This window comes from Anthonomus grandis, chromosome 14, assembly GCF_022605725.1.
Source record: "Anthonomus grandis grandis chromosome 14, icAntGran1.3, whole genome shotgun sequence".
Lineage (NCBI taxonomy): Eukaryota > Metazoa > Arthropoda > Insecta > Coleoptera > Curculionidae > Anthonomus > Anthonomus grandis.
In genome coordinates, this window is record NC_065559.1 from 14,121,692 (window position 1) to 14,139,180 (window position 17,489).

Genomic DNA, 17,489 nt, shown 5'->3' on the forward strand with positions numbered 1-17,489 from the left:
GAGTTAGACGGTCAATGAAGCATTATCTCGAGAAATATATTAAGATGAATAAAAGATACTTGGAATAATTGTGGTAGCATACCAAATTAATAATAATATCAAGAAAATTAGGCAAAAATACTTCAAAACATTTATAGTCACCTCCTGTCATTTTTTAATAATTTACTCTCGGTTCAAACTGCACCGATCGTACCTAAAGATATCCATCTCTAATGATACAACTTTATTAGATTTTTGTGACATTAAAGTGAAGTTAGTAAAATCTGTATTGTTGTGACGAATTCATAATAAGTTACTTATTTTATTGGATATTACGTCACTTATTACAAAAATCAATTTAGAAAATAATATCTCACACGCTCAAAAATTGAAAAGAAGAAGAAAATAGACTTATTTACGTATTTAAAATAAATATGAACTTAAATCTTGAATGATACATAACAAAAATGTATATATCGTTATACTTAATTTAATTTAAGTTCAATAAGTTTTAAATACAATAATTTACTTGATGTATAATCGATTTTTTATATACCTAGGAGCTGAGGTTTAATCTAATATTCTCTAAGCTCGTTTTTTCTTTTTAATATCCTACCTAATTTTGTTATGAATATCAAAATTAAAAACGATAAAAACAACGAGAAGACCTACTTTTTTCATGAAAATACCTAATTTGAACTAACGTTTCGGTAGTTATATCTACTACCGTTATCAAAGTAAATAATGTAAAATTAAATTAAATTAAAAATATGAACAAAATATACATATCTTTTAAAATTCTCGTTAATACTTCCTTCATAACTCCTTTCTCGACAAACTCGACAATAATTTAATTACTTTTTTTTTATTTCACGGTTAATTAATAGCTTGACAAACGTGATATATTTAAACTTAAGAGTGTTTCAATAAGAGCGTAAGAGTTCAGTGTTCAATAAAATACGATTTTCTGCAGCAAAGTATTGGAATATTTACTGATTCAGAAAATATATATTTGACAATTATATATGAAACAAAATATCTTGCAAATTGCCGCCACGACTTTCGTGGTTTATGCGTAGCTTTTTTACAAAATTTTTAATAACGTTTTGTTGCATTGTATGCATGTGGTGGTATTTCATTGATACAGCATCTAGTACTGGCTTTCAATGCTTCAATGGTTGCAGGGTTTTTCAGTCCCACAGGCAGAAGTCTAAAGGCGTTAAATTGCCAAGAGCGTGGAGCCGTCCTGCTGAAACCACATGTCGTTAGGATAAATAGATTCCAGAGAAAGAAACTATGTTAAAATAGCACGATAACGTTTCACCTCCATTTAGCGGTACTACATCACGATTTTCGTTTCGAAGAAGAATGGTAAAATTATACTTCCAGACCATAATGCACACGTTGGTTTCTGATGAATCAGTCGTGCATTTTCTAAGCCTTAAATGCAACAGTTTTGCCTATTAACGAAGCCATTGAGGTGAAAGTGGGCCTCAGCACTGAAAATTATTTTGTTTTAAGAATCAGCAAATTGCTCAAGGATCCAATTGCTGAATTCTCTTCACTGTTCGTGATCTACTGACAGAATTTATTTGGTCAGTTGGATTTTGTACGCATGCAGCTGTAAACCTTAAAAATTCGCTAATGAGTACCTAATGAAATATCCAATTTTTGTGCCCAATAACGAACTGACACCTCTGGCTTTTATGTCATACTTTTGAGAACTGCCGTGATGTTTTGTTTCGAAAGACCTCTATGAGCTCATATTGTGGGTTTGACTTACCGAACCAAAACTTTCGAATGTTTTGATTATTCTTTTCACAGTAGATGAATTAGGAACATTATTTCACCGAATATTCGACGCTTTTTACGAATAGTGACAATTACATTTTCCCCATAATAATTTTTGACGATCAGGACGCGTTATTCTAGCGTCTAATGCTCCTTGTTTACTAACTCTTATCTTTCGATCTGTTACATTATTATCATGTGATATTATGACTGTCAAACATGGCGCGCAATTCAAATCTTTTGGGTTCTTATTGACACACCCTTAACATATGTGTTCAACCTAACCCAGAACGCTGGGACATCCCATGTCTCACAACAGTCTGTCCTGAAACCATTTTCTACAAGTTACTTGTGTCCTACCTGATAAATAACATTGTACTAAAATTTTTTAGCGCATAACTCATAGTACTTTAAAATTCTCACCAATTTGATACGCCAAATACAGTTTTTCCTTAGAAAATATGCCTCTAGTAAAATCACCCTTAAAAAATATGTAGGCTTGTTAAATTTCAAACAAATTTAGTATGTAAAATTATTTAAATATAACTTTATATACTTTTAATAATTCATAGGTGCAGCTACTAAGACATATTATTGTTCTATTTATTTCATAAACATTTATGTTTTACCTATCTATTATTAATTTATAATACCTTAGAAACGGAATATGTTATGGTAGCAATAATATCTGCTATCACACCTAGGGCATTATAAACGGGCATTATGATAATGCCCCGGAAATTTTATTGCTTATCCAATTTTATTTCTCTCATAGTAAAGAATAAACATCCATTTTATACAAAAAATAATGTTTCTTTAAATACTAAAAATTACAATTTTGAAATGTCTCGGAAAATGAAGCTGATCCCACTATAGAATGGTCGGTGTTTTTTGTGATGGTAGAGGTGGCAGCACTAACGCTATTTTGTATAGTTTGTAAATTGTCCATTAAAGAATTTTCAGTAGTCGATACGGATAACCTCGGAATTAACTGAATGGGCAATCATTTTGGCTACTTTATTTTTGGATGAAATACTTTCTTCTATATATCCTTCAGCTACTGAAGAGCTTTTCTATTTCCCATGTTGTTTTAGCATTTCAAACGAAGCACCTGCCTCAACAAGTAAAGTTGACGATGTGCGACGCAAACAGTGGCCGGTATAAGGTTCTGCATTATCCAGTTTTAAAAATTTTGCGATCAATGTTGGGACGCTTCCTGTGGTATTTTTTCCAACAGGTTGTACTGTACAGCGACTCTTTCTATAGGTAAGAAAGAATCTTCGCTCCTTTATTCCAGCTGGTCTTAATGCTGCATACTTTTTTAATAAATTTAAAGCGCCTAAATCTTCTTCAATGATAGTAAAACTTTTTGAAGTTGAAGTTTTGGTTTCTGGTACCTTTATTACCAAGACCGTTCCTATCTTCAATATCATCAATGGTCATTTTGACCAACTCATCTCGTCTAAAACCTCCAAAAACACCCATTACCAATATGACTTTGTGTACTAAGTAGATATCATCAGGAGCCTTTTTAATACATTTTATTATTTGTTCTCCTTCCAAAACTTTAGACTTCTTCGGGACATATCCTTTTGACTTAACTTTTAAAAAAGATATGTGACGATGGTATTGCGAGATGTCTATATTTTTATAGACCATTAACGTAGACCTAGACGAGCTCGGACTGTATTTTTCCGACTAAAAATATTAAAATTTGTTAAACCAATGTACCTCATCAACATCAACAGAAACATCAAAGTCAAACTTAAATAATCACTGCAAGTCACTTGATAAATTTCTGTAGGTAGGTATGTACGTATACCTACCTGTACAGGTAGACCCTATTTTTTAATTAATATTAAAATTATTTTTGTTCATTAAAATCAATTTTTAGGTAAAACATAAGGCATTGCATGCACCACAGGCATTGTTAGACTTTAATGCCCATCAGGCGGAAACCTACTATTTCCACCTTTCGGGCATTATCGTCCTTACAATGCCCTTGATACATAAATAGCTATTATGTTAAATTTTGCCAGTTTTATTACCATTAATTATTAAGAACTATTTTTCTAAATATTAAATGAACGTAAAAGCTGAATTCATATTTAATAGGTAGAAATTTAATTTTATACATTTAATTTAATAATTATAAGCAATATTAGAATTGTTAACTTTAACCTTGATTCAAATTAATTAAAATTTTATAACTGTTAAAATTTATATTTTTTTTTACCACCTGGTATTCTTAATTTGTTTAACAATTGAATATAGTAGATATTATTGTAATAAAAACATAAGAAATACAAAATTTAACTAACGAAAACAAAGAAAAAAAAAACAATGAAAGCCGCACATTTACGTACTACCAACACGCGATACAGGGCTATAGATGTTTCACTCTTGCTAAAGCCTCAAATTACAAACATTAGTCTAAAAATTAATGAAATTCATTCAAAAATTCATAAAAGATAGGTAATTCATAAAAAAAGGATAAGTAATTTTAAATAAAAAAGTAAAATTCCACAACATAGATTCATTGAGAATCAAACTCGGTTACACACAAGATTAGAAGTACGAGTGTATAACTTATGGACTAGCTAGATATTGATATTAAATTATTTAAACGATATTAATTATATAAAAAAATGTTAAATTATTTTTCATGGTTTATTAATAGTATTGCGACGATTTTGATCGGTCGAGAAATCATGCGACCTTTTCACGGCCGTCCTGTGAAACTTTTGTATGGACGTTTAGATGGATAACATAATAGTTTAGTATATGTATATAATAGTTTAGTAATAGTTTTTAGTAATAATTTCTATGGACACCCGGTATATCGTTATAAAATCATGATTAGATCAAAAATTGGTTCCCGTCCAATTGTGGTTCTCCGCGAAGGGATTTTATGCTGCACAGAAATGTTATTTGTTGTTTACTTTTAAATTGACGACATTGCCGATGCGCTGTTATCCCTTCTTTTTTTCTGTAAATGTCATACTAACAGAATTCTAGCGTTTATGCGGCACGATTCTAGATCGTTCTCAGTTGGCTGGGGTTGTAACTGTGACCGGACGTTATCTTTGAAATTTTACTCTTTATAGGAAATAAAAGAGATCCAACTTTATTGGTATAGGCTGTACTCTTGTTTAGAAACCGTAATTTTGCCTGGGATGTTATAACAAATTCCAAGTGTTTATTTAATATGAAACCAAATGCCTCACATTTCTTGGCAGTACGTTTTTGGTAACCGACATTGGTTTACGAGGTAAGACTTATGATTTCTAATTAATTCTATTTAATAATAGAGGATATTTTTCTTTTCGTTTTTTAGTTTCTACTTCCCTTTTTGTCTTGGTTTGTTTTAAAACATTAGCTTAACACCAGCTAAGTACCCCAGCTTTTATCTAATAGTAAATTGACATATTTTATGTTGTTTTACTTATTTATTTCTTTTATGTACCGATAATCTATTTTCTTTTAAATTTAATATTGATAATACTCTCCTCACTTGGTTACCCACTTTGTGGAGTTTTGCTTTATTAAGTGAATTTAATATGAGTACATTTTCGGTATTACCGGTAAGGCATAAGTGCCTTACAGCTTCTTTATCATGCTAATGAGGGGGCGAAACAAAGTAAAATTTATTATTTTAATAATTAAGCTATTTCTTTTTTTTCACAAGTAAGGGGTACTTGTACTGAGTGAGCCACTATTATGAAAAAAACTAAATATTTTAAATAATTTGATTATGATTTTTATTTTACACAGCAGCTTCTTTAAAATTGAAAGAACTCGTCCATTATCTCAAAGAGACTTACGTAACTAGAGAAAAAAATGAAAACTCCAAGTCTCAGTCTCAAAATGTCTTTTTTTTTTTTTTTATTATTCAGGTGACATGTTTCGCTAATGAAGCATCATCAGACCTATAATAAACAGAAAAACACACGTAACTACAATAAAACCTTACACTAAAGCAAAATCAAATATTAAAAATTAGATAAAATTACCTTATAGCTAGGTGACCTGCTAAGTACTGACAAATATAATTTAAATATGAGAATACCCACATATTTTGTAATAAAAAACAATAACACGGCACAAGGGAAGGAGAGTATCCACAAGGGTACAGGAACACCTAAGCCTCGTCAATAAGTTCAGGGACACCAACACCACAGAAACTAAGTCAGCATTAATTCTGTTAAAAACAAAATTGAAACGCACGATCTTCTAATTTCCAGAGCAGACAAAGGCTCTTGTTTGGTAGTCATGAATAGACTCGACTATGTGGCTAAAGTGACGAAATTTCTATCGACTGACGACTTTGTGACTATTACTAGGGATCCAACGATTAGTTTTTTCTCAAAACTTAAGAATTCTCTAGATCGATGTCTTATAACTCTAGAATACTTTAACACCACTAAATCTAACCTATACCCTATGAACCCCCGTACTCCTGTGCTCTATGGCTTACCTAAGATTCATAAGGAGGGAAACCCGATAAGACCAGTAGTTTCCTTCGTAAACTCTCCTTGCTAAATTAACTAACTAATCGTTAGATATAGTTGCATGCAGAGACGTGATATCTGGAGTGCTCCAAGTAAAGCTGGTATCGTCGGCGAACAGACAAATTTTGCCGCTGATATTCAGATTGGCCATGTCATTAATAAATAGGAGAAACAAAATAGGGCCCAAAACTGAACCTTGCGGCACACCACATTCAACTGGTTAGCATGAAGATGTTGTCGTATCAACCTTCACGAGTTGACTTCTGAAACTAAGATATGACTTAAACCATTTGAGAGAACATCCTCTAAACCCATAGTGTTGCAGTTTGTTAATTAAAATATTGTGATTAACACAATCAAATGCCTTTGAGAAATCGCAGAAAACTGTAGCTGTGGAGTGTTGACTTCATTTTTTTCTCTAGCTTCTTTAAAAGTCAAAAGTGACACTAAACGATTGGCCTGTAGAAAATTGATCTTGACTTTTATTTTTTCCTAGTTTTGTCCTCTTAGTAATAATTTAAATAACGCCCTAGGCCTTTGACTAAAAATGCGGTGGCGCTCATTAATATTTCGAACGTTCTAGTTAACATTTATCTAATTTAAACTTAGATAAACTGGTATAATTTCTGACCTAACAAACTCACCCCCTGAGCCGAGTTAAATATTGCGTGGTTGAAATTCTGATTAAGTTGGGCAGAAGAACGACCCGGTCCTTAAGATTTTTGTTTTCTTCTTAAAAATCACAACCCTTAACCCTATGTAGTTAACTTCGTCCAATTTTTATCAGAGTGAAAAAGAAAAATTTAATCAATCATATATTCAAGCCACTGGAATTTAAAATGACTTGAACTGCCTCGTAATTGGCTTACTGAATTAAAGTTATACCAATGTCACCTAATACTACTTATTACCCATCTAAAACGGCCACTATCACATCACAATCGAGGTAGAAATTGAAGTCATGCATATTATTACACACAACGGACAATAACCTAACTTTTTGGTTAACTTTTAAGAATTCATACAGAAAAAATACAAATAGAAGAACATACAGAACCCAACAACTACACTCTCAAACAAAGCGTCAATACTACTTGGATAATCGAATTGCATAAAAGGTAAGCAAGGTTTATTTATTTATTTATTTATTTATTTATTTATTTACGGGATGTGCCCATTCTAACAAAATTACAAAATTATTTATATCCTAATCCTAAATGTATATAATTATTCTGGCATCAAAAAATATATTAATAAGATATATAATGAACTTAAATTATTATTATATCTATTAAATATCCAAATTTTCTATAAATCAACAATATATCTATCTAAATGTATATTAATATGTAGCAGCCCAAGATATACAAATAAGATAAAACTTCCAGAAAAAATTAAGCACAAACTAACCTTAGCCAAAAAAAATAAATACAACAATATATAGTTTTCCCCAGTTGAGTAAAAAAAAATATGTATAAAGCAACTAAAAACTAAAAACATACCATTAAAATAATCTAAATAAGAAAAGTAAAAGCAATCAAATTTATTTGATACTTAACACATAGTACTCAACGAGTAAACTCACTCAGACACCTTTTAAATTTTGAAGGCTTTAAATCCACTAAGTCAAAAGCCTGATTAAATCTATTTCCCAACATGTGGAGTCGATTAATTGGAGAAAATTTACTATACTTTGTATGGTGACATTCAACCAGAAAAAGGGACGTCTCTCTAAGGACTTTGGTATTGCACCTAAAGTTTATCCGCGATAACAATTCAGGGCAATCAATAGCATTATTAATTAACTTGTGAAGAAATATCATATCACACCCAGTTCGATAGTCCTCAAGAAAAGTCATATTTAGCCTTGACTTAAGTTCCTATAGAGATTCATCTCGTACATTTAATCTCCAGGCACAAGTCCTGAGAAATTTATTTTGGACCTTATCAAGACTGTAAATATGGTTAGCCTAATAAGGGGACTAGACTATGGAAGAATAAGACGTGACACTACGAATAAGTGTAAGATATAAAACTCTGAAGGCAGCTACTAAAAAATCTTGAGTATTTCTAGTTATAAAACCAAGAGTACGAAGGGCTTCACTAGACAAACTATCTATATGGAATATGAAAGTCAGGGAACTGTCAAACAACACCCCCAAATCCTTAATTAGCGATACTCTTGAAAGTATATTACCATTTATGTGGTAGTCAAATGGGACAACTTTTCTAGATTTAGTAAAAGAAATGATAAAACACTTATCCTCATTAAGATGTAAGCCTTTAGAGACAGACCAATTAGAGAATCTATGTCTGATTGTATCATCAGGCAATCAGACAAGTTTAAAATATGTAAAAATAGCTTCAGGTCATCTGCAAATAATAGAAATTGGCAAAATTTGATAATACTAAAAATATCGTTAATAAATAAATTAAAGAGTAGAGGCTTCAAATGTGACCCCTGAGGCACCCCTGAAGTAACCAAAATATGAACTGAAAGTGAACTCTTTACATTAACAAATTGTATCTTTTTATATAGGTAACTATTTAGCCAAGAAAGAAACCACTTAGGGAAACCATAGCATCTTAATTTAAAAATGAGCAATGAGTGAATGACTGTGTCAAAAGCCTTTGAGAAATCAGTATAGATGGAGTCGACCTGATGACCCTTCTCGAAAGCCCTGACAATGAAGTCATGATATACTACAAGGTTTGTAGAAGTAGAATTACCCTGCCTAAACCCATGTTGCTCGCTGATCAAGAGACCTCTACAATGCCAAGTAAGATATTTGTTCAAGATAAGCTCAAAAAGCTTAGGGATAAAAGACAACATAACAATGGGCCTGTAATTTTTTATATCATCCCTGTCCCCATTTTTTAATACAGGAGTTATAAAGCTGTCATGCCATTTCTTAGGGAAAGTTTGCAATTTTAAAGACAAATTAAATAATGTACACAAAGGTAAACACATCTTTTTAGGAAATAGGTAGGAATATTATCAGGACCATAACTTAGTTTGTCCTTAAGACCAAATATAGATTCAAAAACCTCAGACAGGGTGAACTGGATAAAAGGCATGTCGACAGAATTTAAAGATAGAATTTAAAGTTAGTGAGATCAACCTCATCAGAGTGATAAACATTATAAAAATAGGTAGAAAATAGGTTTGCAATATCTTCCTTCGAATCTGCTGAAATATCATTTAAATGCATAGCATTTGGGATACCATGACTTTTATTAAAGGAGTTAATATGATTCCAAAATTTTGTGGTGTCAGATTGAATTGAGTCATTTAAGGTAGCAATGTAAGATCTATAGCATTGCTCAGTATGAACTTTACATTGAGTACGTAGGTTAGCAAACAGGATATAATCTTCAGCTAAGTTAGTACTTTTGACTTTAGCATGAGCAGTCTTTTATGATAAAATAAGATTCCTTAATTCTAGGGAAAACCACCGAGGAAACCTGGAAGGTTTATATATTTTTTGGGGTACATAAAGTGAGATTGCATATAAAACTACTTCATAAAAGTTACTCACAATTATCGATGTCTGAATCATCAAAAATTCTAATCCAGTCCACTAAAGAAAAATAATCATTCAAACTTACAAGATCAGCATTTTTAAAATGAAAATAAGTTGTACTATAATCCAACTTTTTAATCCTATCACTAAACCTAAAATGACAAATTGTTGCTAAGTGGTGAAAGTTGTTTGGAAGAAGATTGTCTAAAGCTTGTTGAACAGATATTTTATGGCACCCGTCAATGCTGTTAAAAATCAGATCCAGAAATACGCCATGATTGTTTGGAATAATGTTAGATTGTTGCATATCCAGATAAGAAAATGATTTACAAAATATTTTGGCTGGATAGGTCAGTGAGCACTCAACTAACAGACCCTCCTCAATTGAGTAATTCTAAGTAGCTAAGGGTAAATTATAATCTCCAAATAGAAATACAGGTATATTGAGAAAATTGTCCTTAATACTTTCAACTGCTGAGCAATGGACACGGTAGATTTCTTCTGAAGAATTTGGAGGGATGTAAACACAACCATCATAATCACATTGCCATGAAGTTGATCAAGTTTAGCACCAATGCTACCCAGATTTTGAAAATAAATAGATATGGAGGTTAATGTGTTCGGTTTTTTTGATAGTGGCTTTTTGGTAATTGATGGAGAACCATTTATGAATTTAATAATTAAATCAGTCTCTTCTTCTTGTTCTCTGCCACGTAGCTGAGATAGAAAAGCTTTAAACTATTCTTGCTGGAGCTTTGTTTTATCATAGCCCATTCTTATGTTACCATCAAGTCTATTTCGCCTTTTCATTGCATTCTTTACCAAATTTGAATGTTTAGCTACCACTTTAATTGGCCTGTTCCTTCCTTCGGAAGCCTGCCCTACTCGTAAAGCCTTTAAAACATCATCCTGTGCGATGCCAAAATATTTTATAATGAGGGCGAGTACAACATTGTCATTGTCAATTATTTTTTGCATACTGCTACTTCCAGACTTAGGAACACCATAAACCATTAGATTGTTCGCCCGCTCTGCACGATTTTCAATTTCATGTAACATTGATTCCACGTTAGCAGGAGCACCTTAGTTCTGTTGAGATGTCTGCTGTTTTTTTAATGTTAAACAACTATGGCTCTCTGCTCACTTGCACAAAGACCGGAACATTTTTCATCTAAATGAAAAAATACACGGCAGCTATCACATCTAGAAGCTTTTTCTATGTGATCATCATTGATTGGCTTTAAATACTTGTTTCAGGGCTTCACTATTGACAATATAACCTTACAAACCTTACTTAGAAAAACTCCTAATAAAAACAAAATACTTGTGTAAAATCAATATGCTACACACACAGAAACGAATTTTAAAATGGTTGAAACTGTATTTAATTAAGGATCGAATTACGCAACTTTTCTTTAATTTAACCAATCTATCGTATCTCATACCGTTTCCAAGATCCCAATGCAGTTCATCCTTATCTGCGCACCATGTATACAAATTTAATTAGCATAATATAGACACCTAGGTATAAATAAATAAATAAAGAGTTAGTTTTATATTTACAACAGATGTCATTCAATTCCAGCAAATACAAAAACCAAATATAATAATAGTAAATAATGTTATTTATTAATAACCAAAATTGACCTAAGTATAAAAAATTAACCTTACTAATCTCAATTTCTAAATGTCATAAATTAAGCAATAAAAAAAAACCTAAACATTTTGCAGCAGGCACAAATACGGTACTTGCAAGTTTTTAACAAAACATTACAAATATGAGGCAATAGTTATTATGTGAAAAATTACAAAGAAACGCAATATTTCAACGCTGTATGTACATAACGCAAATAGGTTTTTTCCAATAAATTACATACACGTCCCATGTGGTTATTTCTGAGTAAATATTTTAAACTTAAATAACGATAGTATGTGCTTAGGAATTAATGTTTTCAACTTTAAAAATATCGGTGACTCTCGCGTGCGACTGGTTTTTCAAGAGGTTACTGCCTTAATATCATGTTGACTTTTAATTTAGAAAAGTGCGCGTTTTAAATTACCTGGGTTATTTCAACACAAAAGGGTATTTTGGAGCTACGCAAAGACGGTACTTTGTATGCAATGTTGGGATCTGAAGTACTTTTTTTTAACATAATTAAGAATAAAATTATTTATCATGTGTATTTAAAAAAAAATTATAAAACTTAAGAACGCATACAGAGTATTATCAAAGGTAATCATAACCATAGCCTACTCTACTCTCCTTTTATATTGGCTTCTATCTTCTAAAAAATGTTTATGTATTTTTTTATTATAAAGTTAATTGTTTAATGCAAAGTCAAATCTTCCTTAAGCAACAGCATGTCATATAAAATATTCTGATCTATTGGATGTTTCATTTTTTTATATCTTAATTTTTATGTCATATATAAATTTTTTTATTGCTTAAATGTACATATTAACAATAAAAAAAAGACTTTGAGACCAGCAAAAAAAAAACAAAAATAGGAATACCAAATCGAAAATGCTGGGCGTCTGTTATAGAAATCTATAGTAGGCGAAGTTAATTATTCATATTATTTAAATGTCAGCTGGTTTGCAGCATATATTTTACTCCTTATAAACACCTACAGTCGTCGATATTATATCTGAATAACCTGCTTCGTCAACGGGTAGGTTTGTTGCAAAGATTTTTGGTCAAATATTTATAAGTATTTATATATTTTTATTTAAATACGGTTCTTTGGCTTCATTAATAAATTGTGAAAAAGAAGATTCCATACTATGTTAAGTTTACCTACCATATAAACATAAAACAAATATGTTTGGAGGATTATACTTTTGGTAAAAGTAACTACAAATTTTATTATTATTTGCAGTTCCAAATACAATCACAGTATATCATACACTTACATGCATGCATGTCTTTGACTATTGGAATAAAACAAATGTACATCACTTTGGTTTATAATAAATAACAGATATAAACTACAAGAACTTAAACTATAGATATTCTAAAAATAGAGTAACTAGTAACTAAAAAACGTATTGTATTGCATTTTCAAAAACCTAAATAACTCTGCAATAGCAATATCTTCAGTGGTCCTCGGTTTAACATTCTTTCTTTTCTCACCCTGTGAACGTAGAAGGTTGATCAAACTTAATCAATAACGGCAATGTCAATTTACTTGTAATATGTTTTAACAATATTCTAAAACTAAAAATTTTCCAATCACATAACAGTATGAAATTTATTGAAACAAACGTAGCACATCAACCAAAAAACAAGGACGAACTGGCTCATGAAGCTCGAGGTCTCTTTTCATTCTCGGCGATGACGACAAACGAAATGCAAATTTCTTGAAAAAAAATAACAGCAGCAGCGACAACGTACACTCGAGTACCGCCGATTGCGATGCTAAATATTTAAGAAGGTGACTATAATGAAGTAACATGGTGTCACATTATTTTCATATTAATCTGATTGTTTCGAGATAATGAGTGCGTTATAATTTGTGCGAGTGCTATTTACGTCTCCCCATACATGGTATTATTTCCTATGTAGAAAAGTGAGCGTAAGTACTTATTTTTAGTTTTATTAGTTTATTGTGCAAATTATTACGGAAGTACACAGTTGTTTATGATATTACCTTTTTTCCTATTATATATATCTCTACTTCAGTTTGGGATTATCTGCTAATAAAATCTGTCAAATCTTTTTTTACTTTCGCCTATGAATATAACTGAGGTTAAAGAAGTCATTACGGGGGCAAGAATCGTGTGGCCCTGTTGGCATTTCTACTAGAATGCACTTACCTAGTATACTGACTCTACTGGCTACTTGAATGTGTCTTAAATGCTTTAGTTTTTGCTAATAATAGATTATAGCGAAATGGTTTCGAGTCTGTTTGAAGAATTGACGGCCTGCAAATTACTGTCAAGTTTTGACTTTTTACTAAAAAGATTTGTAAAAAAGAATAATTTAAGTAAATTTAAAATTTTAGCTATATTTGAGAAAGAAAAAGATATTTTCTTCTATTATTGTCATTTAGGCTATGACGTTTATACTCAAGATTTATATATTTTTCATGTAATAAAACAAAAGCACAAAAAAGTTAAAATATTCCGAAGTATAGAAATATTTTATTAAACAAATAATTCATCTAAGGAAAATAAGAATTGCCCTAATGATATTCGACCTCCGATGAGGAGTCGGAACTAATCGTCGTTCATCTAATATTTTAGTGGAAATGCAATTATCATTGAGTTTAGAAATACAATCTTTTACAATGAAAAAAATACATCTCAGCCAAAAAGTAAGTGATTTTGAAGTTTCGCAGTGTGTTAAAAATATTGATCGCCAATTTTTACTTATTTTTAAAGTGGTATACGTCTCTTTTAATGTTCTCGTAACTTTATTAAATATTTTTGAAAATTCTAAAAATCTTAGTGTTTAGAGTCATCGCTCTTTAGTAAGGCTTTTATATTATTTAGAATACCGAATAACTGCGATAGTAACCAGTGTATTTATTAAAATTAACGATCCAAACAAGGTTATATGGTTTTAATATTGTTGGGTTTAGAGATCAATAAAATAAAAGTTTCAACAAAATAAATAAAAATATAAATATAATAAAAAATAAATAATAATAAAAGTTCAACAACTCAACCCTATTTAACTTGCCGATGTTTTGCAAATTGTTTATTATATTAAAATAGGCAGAATTAGGGCCGTCTATATAGGTTTTTTAATTGATAGAATTGTTTTTTTATATTAATCATTTCCGAGAGAATTCTTTTTTTGGGGTTCCGTTGTTGGTCAAGAATCGATACAGTTTCAAATTCGAAACCATGTCCTGTTTGTTGTCTGTATTGTGCTAAAGACGTTTAGTTTATTTTTGAGTAAAAGTTTTTTGGTCATTTCTGTCCTTTAAGTATCGCGAGATTTGTCCTATGTACCATTTATCACATTTGTCACACGGAATACGATAAATTATATTTGATTTTAATGAGTTCTATCTTTTTGCTTTTAACTTTGAGGAATAATTAGTTTTTATGGTGTTTCAACATTTTTGAGTTACTGTTATTTGATTTTTATTAAAACTTGGGTATTTCTCTATAGTCATTTTTAGTTTTTCTATTAGTCCTTGTACGTATGGTAATTTGCAAAATATTTTCTCATCGTTTGTCGTTAGTTATGGTGTACTGTTTACGCAGTTAGGTTTATAGAGTTTTTTTTTTAATTTGGGACAGTAGGTAATTGTTGTCTGAAAGCATTTTTTTAATGTATTCTAAATTTGAACTATGAAATTGTTCATATGCTAGTGTAAGAAATCTGTATTTTATTATTTATAGATCCCTAAACCCAACAATATTAAAACCATACAATAACCAATGCCTTTGTATCTTTTCTATTAATTTTCTTTCTTATATCGACTAGCACGAAACTAACCATCTATGAATTACCAATTGTTGTAACCAAAAGTCAAGAAATAACCAAGAACTCTATGATATCAAGTTCAGCTAAAAATAGTTCAACAAACATTAAGTAAGTGACATAATCAATCAAATCTATCATAAAAAGTATAGTAAATAGAGAAGCGTACGTGCATATTGTCCTTATAAATGTCCTTTAGTTTTATTACTTAACAAGAAACAAGTTGTCAACGAGAAACCACATTACATGACAAACGTTTCAAAAGGAACAATATCACTTTAAGCAGGCTAGTTCCATCTTTCGCGGCCATATTTGAATATGCTTAGTCATTCCATGGTTTATTTGACCCAGTCTGGCGTTTGCAACGATACGTGCGCCCACCTTTATGTATTTTTTTGTTTCAAAGTTATATTAACTATTGTAACGGCTTATGACTAAAGTTTATTATACTTTTATATTAAGTTATTGGTATAAAGAAGATTGTAAAACGCTCTACGTTTGAACTCTAAACAAATTAAGTTGGTATTTTTGTGTAGATTCTTGATGTGAACAGAACATACATTAAAAAAAAGAAAAAGTAGCTGACAAATCACGATCCATTAAACCTACTGCTCAACTTTATGCAAAATGTGTTTAATGGTACTTAATAGAATCTTTTTGTAGGACAATTTGTACCTTTCAGCCACTGCGACAATTTTAATTATTTTACTGATTTAATAATAAAAAAAGTGCTGACCTGCTTTTCTTCACACTTTTTTCCCATCAGCATGGCTCAAGAGAAACCTAGACTTATCAGTAAGAACTACATTTATTCTCGAGTTCAATTAATATGTTATTCTGCATATACAGGGGGTCCATTTAATATCGCGGTGCTCGATTGCAGCTAAACCGTGAAACGGAAAAAACTTTAATAGTAGAAATGTTAATTGAGTTAGAGACTACTTTTTAAAATTAGTTTGGTTGATACAGGGTGTCCCAAAAAAGCGTGGTACATACTTTGAACTTTTTTTTTTAATGGAATTACCTATATTTTTTTTCTAAAATGGGAGTCTTATTTGACTTTCTCTTCAACCCTAAAACAGTTTTTTCCTAAAATGCGACGTTGCCTAGTTATTTAAAATTTAAAGAAATTTTCACAAAAATCAATATTTTACTAAAATTTTAAAATTTCCCACCCACGTTTTTTATCTTTTAAAAAAATCTGTGTAGAATCCTTGATTAAGTTTATTTTATCTTATGAAATTCCAAAATTTATTTGTGTTTATACGGAGTGATCAAAATCGTTTTTCAAATAATGATATTTTCAATTAAATTTTGTGCTATTTTTTAATGAAACACCCTATATATTAAGACATTTTGATAGAGCATTCTTTTATCTTCAATTTAATACCAACAAGTTTGCGTTTATCTCTAACCGTTTTCTCAAAATTTGTTCTTAAAGGAAGAGTGACACTTGTTTATTTTTCATAGGCATTACAAAGTTTAACTTTACTTAAGAATTATTAAAGTATACTGTAAGCCTACAAAAAACAAACTAGAACAAAAACTTGTTAAATAAAGAAATCAAATTGGCATTCACCAAGTCGGTTGGAGAAAATCCGAAAATTACCGTAAGACAAAAAATGACTTACAAATAGGTCCATTGGCAAATGCCACAAGAAAAATTAATATTACCCCCATTTCAGCTACATCAAGGATTCAAGGATCACAAAAATTGCTCAAAATGTTTACCGTTCTGCTCTAGACACAAATCAGCCTTGCGTGCGAAATTTTTTTTTAAATGCAACTTTTGCATGCGCTCCAACATATCTTCCCTAGATTTACAGAATTCCCCAGATTCCACAAGATGAAATCCAGAACCGTTAATTCCGGTGACAAAGGAGGCCATTCAGTGGGGTCTATCCAGTATAAAGTTTAATAAATATGTATACAAAAATTAATTTGAATAGCTAACCTAGCCTTCCAATCCACCTATTACCAAATTGGTGTGTGATATGTTCCCTGATATCAGTAAAAATGTGAGCTTGTGCACCCTTCAACTGATGACTTTCAAAGTCGGGAATTGCGGAAAATTCTCTCATAAGAAATTTAGAAAAACTTTTCCTGTTCAAAAAAAATGGAACAATAACAAATCATGTAATATTGCACCCCCAAACATTGATGCTCCATCATTGTTGAAAATTATTCATAAAAACTCGATGGAGATTCACAAAATCATTTCTGTGAAACGTAGTTTATTTCTGTAGT

At 30.9% G+C, this 17,489-nt stretch overlaps 1 protein-coding gene across 8 annotated transcripts in view; it reads left to right on the forward strand.

The window, feature by feature from the left end:
- LOC126744646 (uncharacterized) overlaps window positions 1-17,489 on the forward strand; it is a 228,790-nt gene that overhangs the window by 141,021 nt on the left and 70,280 nt on the right. The window contains exon 1 of one of the 8 annotated variants that reach the window (XM_050452151.1): window positions 13,213-13,380. The exons of the other annotated variants lie outside the window; for them this stretch is intronic. The gene's annotated coding sequence lies outside the window, so the exon portion shown is untranslated. Of the gene's footprint in view, window positions 1-13,212; window positions 13,381-17,489 lie in introns of those variants that run through there. 8 annotated transcript variants of the gene reach the window in all.